General features: G+C 39.5%; 1 non-coding gene across 1 annotated transcript; it reads left to right on the forward strand.

The window, feature by feature from the left end:
- The first annotated feature begins 853 nt into the window (after positions 1-853).
- TRNAS-AGA (transfer RNA serine (anticodon AGA)) lies at positions 854-929 on the forward strand. The gene has a single exon. It is a non-coding gene; the product is annotated as a tRNA-Ser (tRNA).
- Positions 930-11195: the final 10266 nt, after the last annotated feature.

The raw sequence follows: 11195 nt of genomic DNA on the forward strand, positions 1-11195 counted from the left end.
GGAAGTAGTACTGTATGTGAGCGATGCCGCGCTTTGTGGCGCTGTCGCATACAGTACTCCAGGAATGCAGGATGGGGATGCATCCTGTGCTCCTCTCATTGACCACCAATGAAAGAGGTGCCCCTTCTGGAAGTGCGGTGGGGGCTGGATAAGTGGCCTCAGGGGGCTGCATGCAGCCCATGGGCCGTAGTTTGGGGACCCTTGCCTTAGTTGTTCATTGATTGCTTTCTCATATGTGCCTTGACCTTGGAGCTGCAGCAGACCAAGTAACTCCTTGTTTGAGCCAGCAACCTTGGGTCCAAGCTGGTAAGCTCTGCTCAAACCAGATAAGCCCGCACTCAAGCGGGCAACCTTGGGGTCTCGAACCTAGGTCCTTCGCATCCCAGTCTGATGCTCTATCCACTGCACCACTGCCAGGTCAGGCAACAGATAAATTTCTGAAAAAAACTCCTACAAAGTGTATAACATAATATCTTATTTTCAAATCAGTGGCAAAATGCAAAGAAATTTCTCAAAGAACACAAATAGTAAGAAATAATATATAGGGCCAAGAGAATGAAGCAGTTAGCTTTACCTCTAGAGATACAAACAATCCATTGGAATTAAGAAGCTAGATTTAAAATTTTCACATGCTTATCACAGGGTGAGGGGGGCAGGGGAGATTCTGTAACTTAAGCAGGTGTAAATCATAATTCACAATGGAAAATTGATGATAGTTATAATAATACCTATCAAAGCTTAGAAAAGAAAATAATTTTTTGAGAAAATTTATAGCATTAAATACTTATTGAAATAAAAGAAAAGTTAACAATGAGATAAGTTCCTATCAACTTTAAAAATTAAAAAAAAATTAGCCCTGGCCGGTTGGCTCAGCGGTAGAGCGTCGGCCTAGAGTGCGGAGGACCCGGGTTGGATTCCCGGCCAGGGCACATAGGAGAAGTGCCCATTTGCTTCTCCACCCCTCCGCCACGCCTTCCTCTCTGTCTCTCTCTTCCCCTCCTGCAGCTGAGGCTCCATTGGAGCAGAGATGGCCTGGGCGCTGGGGATGGCTCTGTGGCCTCTGCCCCAGGTGCTAGAGTGGCTCTGGTCACAACATGGCGACGCCCAGGATGGTCGCAACATGGCGATGCCCAGGATGGGCAGAGCATCGCCCCCTGGTGGGCAGAGCGTCGCCCCATGGTGGGCGTGCCAGGTGGATCCCGGTCAGGCGCATGCAGGAGTCTGTCTGACTGTCTCTCCCTGTTTCCAGCTTCAGAAAAATGCAAAAGAAAAAAAGGAAAAAAAAAATTACTAAGAAAAAAAACAGAAAATAAAAAAATAAAACAGAAGAAGATCTAAAATTAGTGGTGGGGACAATACAATATGGTGTAGGGTGTCATCAAAAGTATAAGTTGGTTTTTACCAACATTAATAAAAAGAATAAATGTTAGGTAAGATGATAAAGAGACTAAAAAAATAAACTCAAATGAATAATATTAGAAATAAAAAGGAGATGAAACTAAATATTCAGAAAATATTAAAATATATGAGATTAGTATTACTAACTTTATGTCAGTAAATTTGAAAACTTAGGTAAAATGGGCAATTTTTTATGAAACTATGAACTACATGAAAGAACTTAACTTTTATAGCTATGGTATAACGTTGTTAGAACATATTAATTATTATATATTAGATTTTTAACTCTCATTTAATTTTAGTTTCATAATGTATAATGCATATATACTCATACATATAATAAATATATATGTAATGCTCATTATCAGATCTTATGTTGATATCCCTTTCATTTTTTCTGTTGTCTGAGATCATTGTATAGTAGATTACTCAGGAAGGGTTCATGGGAACAATATTTTCTGAGTTCCTGAATATTGAAAACATTTTGTGCCCTTTGAAAATTACTACTGGCTGATTATAAAATATTAGAATTACATTTTCATTCCTGGACTATCTTAAATTACTCATTTAGTTTTCTTGGAAAATAAAATATTGCTATTTAAAAATCTGATAATAACCTATTATTTGTGGGTGATGTCAGAGAAATGGTGCAGTAAGGAGCGATACTGATAAATCTCCCCAAAATTTCAACAAGATCTTCAACCAGAGACAGAAAAATCTATTCTTGGGGCCTCCAGATTTCCCGCACTGAACACAAAGGTATGATCAAGAAAAAAATTGACTGAATATATGATCAACTCCAAAGGAAAAGATGGAGAAGGGAACATTTGCTTTCCTCACTAACATAAATAAGGGCTGCTTTCACTTGGAACTGAGAGAATAGGAACTAAGGCAGGCAAAGGGTGTGAATAGAACCAGACTGTGGCACAGAAATCCAAGCCGAGGAAAAACTGTGCTTGTGGCAACCCAGTCAACACAAGCTAATGCTCGCACCAAATCCAGAAAAAGAAAGGCAAGTGAGGCAGCCATTGGCCCCAATCTCCTGGTCAATCCATGCCGATAGTGGGTGAGAGATTCCCCTGGGAGTGGGCGCCCGTGGTACTGGACAGAGGGGCAAAGTCAGAGGGCTTTGTGTGAGCTGAAACTGGAGTCTCGGGGTCGCCCGTGTGCCCTGAAAAGCAGCATGTGAGGAGGGAGTGGGAGCGAAATTCCCTATGCTCGAACCTCTCAGGGCGGGTGGGGCACCTCACCCAGAGTGAGAGGCGGCCGGTGTGATATCCTGGTCAGCAGCGTGAATAATGGGTGAGATATCCTTCAAGCACCCCAGGAGTGGGCACCCATGTTCCTGGACAGAGAGGCAGAGTCAGAGGCCTTTGCGTGGGATGAGACCAGAGTCTCAGTGTCACCCCTGCACCTTGAAGAGTGACACGTGAAAGCGAGATTTCCTACGCTCAGACTTCTCTAGGCAGATGGGGTGCCTCACCCAGCCATACAAGCTAACAGACACATGAAAGATTAGCTTAACCCACAGTCTGCTCGCCTCCCAACTGATCTACGCAACCCTAACTGACAAGATCTCTCTCAGGTCAGCGATCTAAGACAAGAGGGGTGATTTTTTTTAGTGCCTCTTGTTATGCTATGCTCATAGGGGTGGAGCCAACCTCTGATTTACAGAGCTTTCATACTCAGGGTTATATGTTAAAAAGAGGGATTTGGCAGCTTGTAAGTCCTCCTGCTTTGCAAACAGTGACTAGGGCATTTCTACCCAGCCAAAACAGGTTGCAAAGTGCCAAAAAGCCTGGGGAAAGTGGTCCCAAAGAGTGCTGAGGTATTCAGGACACACCTAGAGGTGCATAGAAAGGCACCTTGAAAACAATTGGCTTCCAGCCCCTCCTGATTATGATAGCGGCTCTGAGTGATTGAGCCTTACTAGAGTCCTGTGCTGAGTGGGGATTTGCCAGCTCTTTGAGCCTCTTACTCTCCAAGCAGAGGCAGCAGCAACCCCATAGTTGGATCATCAGGCTGCTAATTCAGGAAGGAAAGACTAGGAGAAAGGCTCCAGGAAAACAGACTCTCATTGTCGGAGCCTGCAAATGCTAATGAGCCTCGACTGCCAATGAGACTGAAGCCTAATATATGACATCACCATAGAGACTTATCAACTGCATACCTCTACCTAAGCATGCCACAGGGGCAGAACCCAGGGTACAGAGTCACCAATCAGGAAGAGGGAGAGAAAAGAATAAGAAGATAACCTCTCAAAATCAAGAATAATCCACACACTTTATAACATATCCCAATTTATTATATTTGTTTATTTATTTCTCTTATCTTCTTGTCTTGAGTATTTTCTTCTTCTTCCAATTTGGTCATTTAATTCTCTGCCAGTTTTACTCTTTCCTCTCCTTGAACTACACTACCCATAAGTGTTACATCTCCCATTATCTTTCCTTTCTTCTTTTTTTCTCTCTATGAGGATTGCACTCCAAAACCCTTAACTCTTTCTCTCTCTCCTTTTGTTCTTTTTTCCTTTTTTTGTGTTTTCCTCCCTCTATATTACTTTCTTCTTTTCTCCTTTACTTTTCCTCTCATTCAATCCTCACTCATGAACAAATTATTTTATTTGGGACTCAAATTTTTCTTTGTGGCACTTTGAGTGTTTTTTACTTTGCTTTTTAAACTCATTAGCAGTGCTCTCAACCCTGGCTCTCCATTTTATCTAGTTTTTGCTCCACTAAATACAATAGTAATTTTTTTTTATTTTTTTCTATTTTTCTCCCTTTTTTCTGTTTCCCTCTTATTCCTTTCAATATATCTCTTAGTCAACCATCACCTAAAAGCAAATCAATTTATTCTTGACCCATATTTTTTCCTTTTTTGCATTTTGTGGGTCCATACATCCTTTTTTGCCCCTTTATCACTTCTCCCCAACTCAGGCCCTTCATTATAGGTAGTTTTTGTTCTATTTAGCAGAATATAATTCACAGTTCCCCACAATTTTTTTCTCAAGAAGGAGGGGAGAGTAGAGGAGAGGGAAAAAAAGGGAAATAATAATTTTTTTTAACTTTTTATTCTTTATAAATTCTCATTAGTACTATCAACAAAACCACCCTCAGATGTCATTAAGAAAAAGGAATTCAAATATCATGTATACAAAAGACAGAGAGGTAGCACAGATAGATGAGGAAAAAATTATGGAAAAAAATTTAATTTATTGGAAACCTTGGAGCTAAATGACAGAAAATTTAAAATAGAAATCCTAAAAGTATTCAGAGATATACAAGAAAACACAGAAAGGCAATTTAGGAGGCTCAGAAAATAACTCAATGAACACAAACAATATATCACCAAGGAAATTGAAACTATAAAAACAAATCAAACAGAGATTAAAAACTCAATTCACGAACTGAAAAATGAGAAAACAAGCTTAGTTAATAGAACAGGCCAGATAGAAGGTAGGATTAATGAAATAGAAGACAAGCAACTGAGGCACAACAGAGAGAAGAAGAAAGAGACTCAAAAATTAAAAAAAAGTGAGAAAGCCCTTTAGGAATTGTCTGACTCCATAAAAAACACTAATATAAGAATAATAGGTATACCAGAGGAAAAGGAGAGAAAAAATGAAATGGAGAACATATTCAAACAAATAATAGATGAGAACTTCCCAAGCCTGTGGAAAGAACTAAAGCCTCAAATTCAAGAAGCAAACAGAACACCTAGTTATCTTAACCCCAACAAACCTACTCCAAGGCACATAATAATGAAAATGGCACAAACCAACGGCAAAGAAAAAATTCTCAAGGCAACCAGGGAGAAGAAGAATACAACATATAAAGAAAAGCCTGAGTGGAACAGAGAGTAATGGCGGGGTAGGAAGCGATACCAATAAATCTCCTCCAAAACTCAACAAGATCTTCAACCAGAAACAGAAAAACCTATACTTGGAGCTTCCAGATGCTTCGCAATACACCCAAAGGTATGATTGAGTGAAAAATTGGCTAAATATATAACCAAACCCCGAAGGAAATAGGGAGTAAGAAATGCTCCCCTTCCTCACTAACCTAAACAGGGCGGCTTTCTCTGGTAACTGTGAATATAGAAACTGAGGCGGGCAAAGGGGGTGAATAGATCCAGGCCGCCGCGGCACAAACGGCCGAACCAGGCTGTGGCACGGTGATCCAAGCCGAGGAAAATCTGATCCTGTGGCAACCCGGGCAATACAAGCTAACACTCGCGCCAAACCCAAACAAAGAAAGACAAGCGGAGCGGCCATTTTACCCGGTCTCCTGGTCGGTGCGCAGTTAGTGGGCGAGAATTTCTTCCTAGGCCCCGAGAGTGGGTGCCCGTGTTGCCCCACGGAGAGGCAGGGTCAGAGGCCTTTCTGTGGGCTGAGGACAGAGTCTCTGGGCAGCCCCAGCACCCTGGGAAAGCCACGCATGGGAGGGAGTGAGAACTAATTCCAACGGTGGAGATTTTCCGTGCTGGAGGGTGTTTCACTCAGAGGGAACCGCGACCGGCCTCATATCCTGGTTTGCGCGCGCAGATAAGGAGTGAGTGATTCCTCCGAGTGCCTCGGCAGTGGGCGCCCATGTTATCGCAGAGAGGGGCAGAGTCAGGGGCCTTTGTGTGGGCCAAAGCGGAATCTCGAGCCGCCCCAGCGCCTTGCAAAAGCCGCACACGGGGACGGAGCGAGACTCAATTCCAACGCTGCAACTTTTCCCTGCGGTTGGGGGTTTCACTCAGAGCGTGAGACTGCTGGCTGGATACCCTGGTCACAGACAGTGAGTGAGAGTTTCCTCCAAGCGCCCCCCAGAAGTGGGCGCCCGCTTGTGTTACCGGACAGAGTGGCAGAGCCAGTGGTCTTTGAGTGGGCGGAAAGCCCACCTGATTATGCTAGCAGCTCTGACTGACTGAGCCTTGCCCAGAGCCCTGTGCTGAGTGGAAATAGAGTGGGGAGTTGCCAGCTCTTTGAGCCTCTTACTATCCAGGCAGAGGCAGCAGCAACCCCATAGCTGGATTATCAGGCTACTAATTGAGGAAGGAAAGACTAGGAGAAAGGCTCCAGGAACACGGACTCTCTCACTGTCGGAGCCTATAAATGCTAATGAGCCTCGACTCCCACGAGACTAAAGCACAATACATGACATTGCCATAGAGACTTATCAACTGCAAACCTCTACCTGAGCGTGCCAAAGGGGTAGAACCCGGGGTACAGAGTCACCGATCAGGAAGAGGGCGAGAAAAGAAAAAGCAAGAAGATAACCTCTCAAAATCAAGAATAATCTGCAGACTTTATAACCTATCCCATTTTATTATATTTGCTCGTTTGTTTCTCTTATCTTCATTCTTGATACTTTTTTTTCCTCCTGCAATTTGGCCGATTAACTCTCTACCGGTCTTACTCTCTCCTCTCCTTGAACTACACTACCCATAAGTGTTACATCTCCCATTATCTTTTCTCTTCTCTTCCTTTCTCTCTATGAGAGTTGCACTCCAAAACCCTTAACTCTCTCTCTCTCCTTTCTTTTTTCTTCTTTTAGTGGTTCCCTCTTTTTTTTCTCTCTCTCTCTTTCTTTTCTCCCTTTATATTAGTTTCTTCCTTTCTCCTTTACATCTCCTCTCATTCAAACCTCAATAACAAACAAATTATCTTATCTGGGACTCAAACCTATGTTTGTGGCATTTTGGGGTTTTTTTACTTCACCTTTTTAACTCACTAACAGTGCTCCCATCCCTGGCTCTCCATATTATCTAGTTCTTGTTCCACTAAATACAATAGTAAGTTTTTAATTTGTCCCCCCATTTTTCCGTTTTCCTCTTATTCCTCTCATCATAACTCTTAGACAACCAACACCTAAAAGCAAATCATTTTATTCTTGACCCAAATTTTTTCCTTATTTGCTTTTTGTGGGTCCATACGCTCTTTTTTTTTCTTTTTTCTTATTTTTTTTTCCTTTTTTTTTTTTTTCTTTTTTGCCCCTTTATTACTTTTCCCCAATTCAGGCCCTCCATCACAGGCATTGTTTGTTATAACTCACAGTCCACCACAAGATTTTCTCAAGAAAGAGGGGAGAGGAGAGGAGAGAAAAAAAGGAGGGGGGGAATAATTTCCTTTTTTTTAAAATTTTTATTTTATTTTATTTTTCTTTATTTCATTATTAATTTTTTTTAAAAAAAAACTCTTTTCGATTTTTTATTTTTTTATTTTTTTTAACTTTTTATTCTTTATTAAATCTCATTAATACTATCAACAAAACCACCATCAGATGCCATTAATGAAGAGAAAATCGAATATCATGGATACAAAAGAAAGAGAGGTAACACAGCTAGATGAGGAAAAATCTATGGAGAAAAAATGTAATATATTGGAAACCTTGGAGCTAAATGACAGAGAATTCAAGATAGAAATACTAAAAATCCTCCGAGATATACAAGAAAACACAGAAAGGCAATATAGGGAGCTCAGAAAACAACTCAATGAATACAAAGAATATATGTCCAAGGAAATTGAAACTATAAAAACAAATCAAACAGAGATAAAAACTCAATTCACGAGCTGAAAAACGAAGTAACAAGCTTAGCTAATAGAACAGGTCAGATAGAAGAGAAGATTAGTGAAATAGAAGACAAGCAACTTGAGGCACAACAGAGAGAAGAAAGAGACTCAAAAATTAAAAAAAATGAGATAGCCCTACAAGAATTATCTGACTCCATCAAAAAGAATAACATAAGAATAATAGGTATATCAGAGGGAGAAGAGAGAAAATGGAATGGAGAACATACTCAAACAAATAATAAATGAGAACTTCCCAAGCCTGTGGAAAGAACTAAAGCCTCAAGTTCAAGAAGCAAACAGAACTACAAGTTTTCTTAACCCCAACAAACCTACTCCAAGGCATATCATAATGAAATTGACACAAACCAACAGAAGAGAAAAAATTCTCAAGGCAGCCAGGGAAAAGAAGAATACAACATATAAAGGAAGGCCCATTAGATTATCATCAGATTTCTCAGCAGAAACTCTACAAGCTAGAAGAGAGTGGACCCCAATATTTAAAGTCCTGAAAGAGAGGAACTTTCAGCCACGAATACTATACCCATCAAAGCTATCCTTCAAATACGAAGGAGAAATAAAAACATTCACAGATACAGAAAAGATGAAGGAATTTATCATCAGAAAACCCCTACTCCAGGAATTACTAAAGGGGGTTCTCCAATCAGATACAAAGAACAAAAAAAAAACAGAGCCACAAGTAAAAGCTCCAAGAAGAACACAATAAAACCAAATTTAAACTGTGACAACAACAAAAAGAAAGAGGGGGAGAAGATGGAGATTAACAGTAGCAAAGGACGATGGAGTGCAGAAGTACTCACAAAATAGTTTGCTACAATGAACAGGGTAGGGACCCTTTTCATTACTCAAAGGTAACCACCATTGAAAAAACCACCACAGAAGCACATGAGATAAAAAAGATAGCAACAGAGGAAAGATGTATGGAATGCAACCAAATAAAAACAAAACATAGAAAAATGAAAGAGAACGATCAAACAAGACACAAAACTAACAGAAAGCAAGACATAAAATGGCAATAGGGAACTCACAAGTATCAATAATTACACTAAATGTAAACGGATTAAACTCACCAATAAAAAGGCACAGAGTAGCAGAATGGATTAAAAAAGAAAATCCAACTGTATGCTGCCTACAGGAAACTCATCTAAGTAACAAGGATAAAAACAAATTCAAAGTGAAAGGCTGGAAAACAATACTCCAAGCAAATATCATCCAAAAAAAAGCAGGTATAGCAATACTCATATCAGATAATGCTGACTCCAAGACAGCAAAAGTACTCAGAGACAAAAATGGCCATTTCATAATGGCTAAGGGGACACTGAATCAAGAAGACATAACAATTCTTAATATATATGCACCAAACCAAGGAGCACCAAAATATATAAGACAGCTACTTATTGATCTTAAAACAAAAACGGACAAAAACACAATCATACTTGGAGACCTCAATACACTGCTGATGGCTCTAGATCGGTCATCCAAACAGAGAATCAACAAAGACATAGTGGCCTTAAACAAAACACTAGAGCACCTGGATATGATAGACATCTACAGGACATTTCATTCCAAAGTGACTGAGTATACATTTTTCTCCAGTGTACATGGATCATTCTTAAGAATTGACCATATGTTGGGCCACAAAAACAACATCAGCAAATTCAGAAAAATTGAAGTTGTACCAAGCATATTTTCTGATCATAAAGCCTTGAAACTAGAATTCAACTGCAAAAAAGAGGAAAAAAATCCCACAAAAATTTGGAAACTAAACAACATACTTTTAAAAAATGAATGGATCAAAGAAGAAATAAGTGCAGAGATCAAAAGATATATACAGACTAATGAAAATTACAATACGACATATCAGAATCTATGGGATGCAGCAAAAGCAGTGATAAGAGGGAAATTCATATCGCTTCAGGCATATATGAACAAACAAGAGAGAGCCCAAGTGAACCACTTAACTTCACACCTTAAGGAACTAGAAAAAGAAGAACAAAGACAACCCAAAACCAGCCGAAGAAAGGAGATAATAAAAATCAGAGCAGATACAAATGAAATAGAGAACAGAAAAACTATAGAAAAAATTAATAGAACAAGGAGCTGGTTCTTTGAAAAGATCAACAAAATTGACAAACCCTTGGCAAGACTTACCAAGGAAAAAAGAGAACTCATATAAACAAAATCCAAAATGAAAGAGGAGAAATCACCACGGACACTGTAGATATACAAAGAATTATTGTAGAATACTATGAAAAACTTTATGCCACTAAATTCAACAACCTAGAAGAAATGGATAAATTCCTAGAAAAATACAACCTTCCTAGACTGAGGCAAGAAGAAGCAGAAAGCCTAAACAGACCTATCAGTAGAGAAGAAATAGAAAAAACCATTAAAAACCTCCCCAAAAATAAAAGTCCAGGCCCTGACGGCTATACCAGCGAATTTTATCAAACATTCAAAGAAGACTTGGTTCCTATTCTACTCAAAGTCTTCCAAAAAACTGAAGAAGAAGCAATACTTCCAAACACATTTTCTGAGGCCAACATAACCCTCATCCCAAAACCAGGCAAGGATGGCACAAAAAAAGAAAACTACAGACCAATATCTCTAATGAATACAGATGCTAAAATACTAAACAAAATACTAGCAAATCGAATACAATAACATATTAAAAAAATAATACATCATGATCAAGTGGGATTCATCCCAGAATGTCAAGGATGGTTCAACATACGTAAAACGGTTAACGTAATACTCCATATCAACAAAACAAAGAACAAAAACCACATGATCTTATCAATAGACGCAGAAAAGGCTTTCGATAAAATACAACACAATTTTATGTTTAAGACTCTCAACAAAATGGGTATAGAAGGAAAATATCTCAACATGATAAAGGCCATATATGATAAACCATCAGCTAACATCATATTAAGTGGCACTAAACTGAAGGCTTTCCCCCTTAAATCAGGAACAAGACAGGGTTGTCCATTCTCTCCACTGTTATTTAATGTGGTACTAGAGGTTGTAGCCAGAGCAATCAGACAAGACAAAGAAATAAAAGGCATCCATATCGGAAAAGAAGAAGTAAAGGTATCACTTTTTGCAGATGATATGATCCTATACATCGAAAACCCCAAGGAATCCACAAAAAGACTACTAGAAACAATAAGCCTATACATTAAGGTCGCAGGATACAAAATTAACATACAGAAGTCAATAG

This window comes from Saccopteryx bilineata, chromosome 2 (genome assembly GCF_036850765.1).
Source record: "Saccopteryx bilineata isolate mSacBil1 chromosome 2, mSacBil1_pri_phased_curated, whole genome shotgun sequence".
In the NCBI taxonomy this organism is placed as follows: Eukaryota; Metazoa; Chordata; class Mammalia; order Chiroptera; family Emballonuridae; genus Saccopteryx; species Saccopteryx bilineata.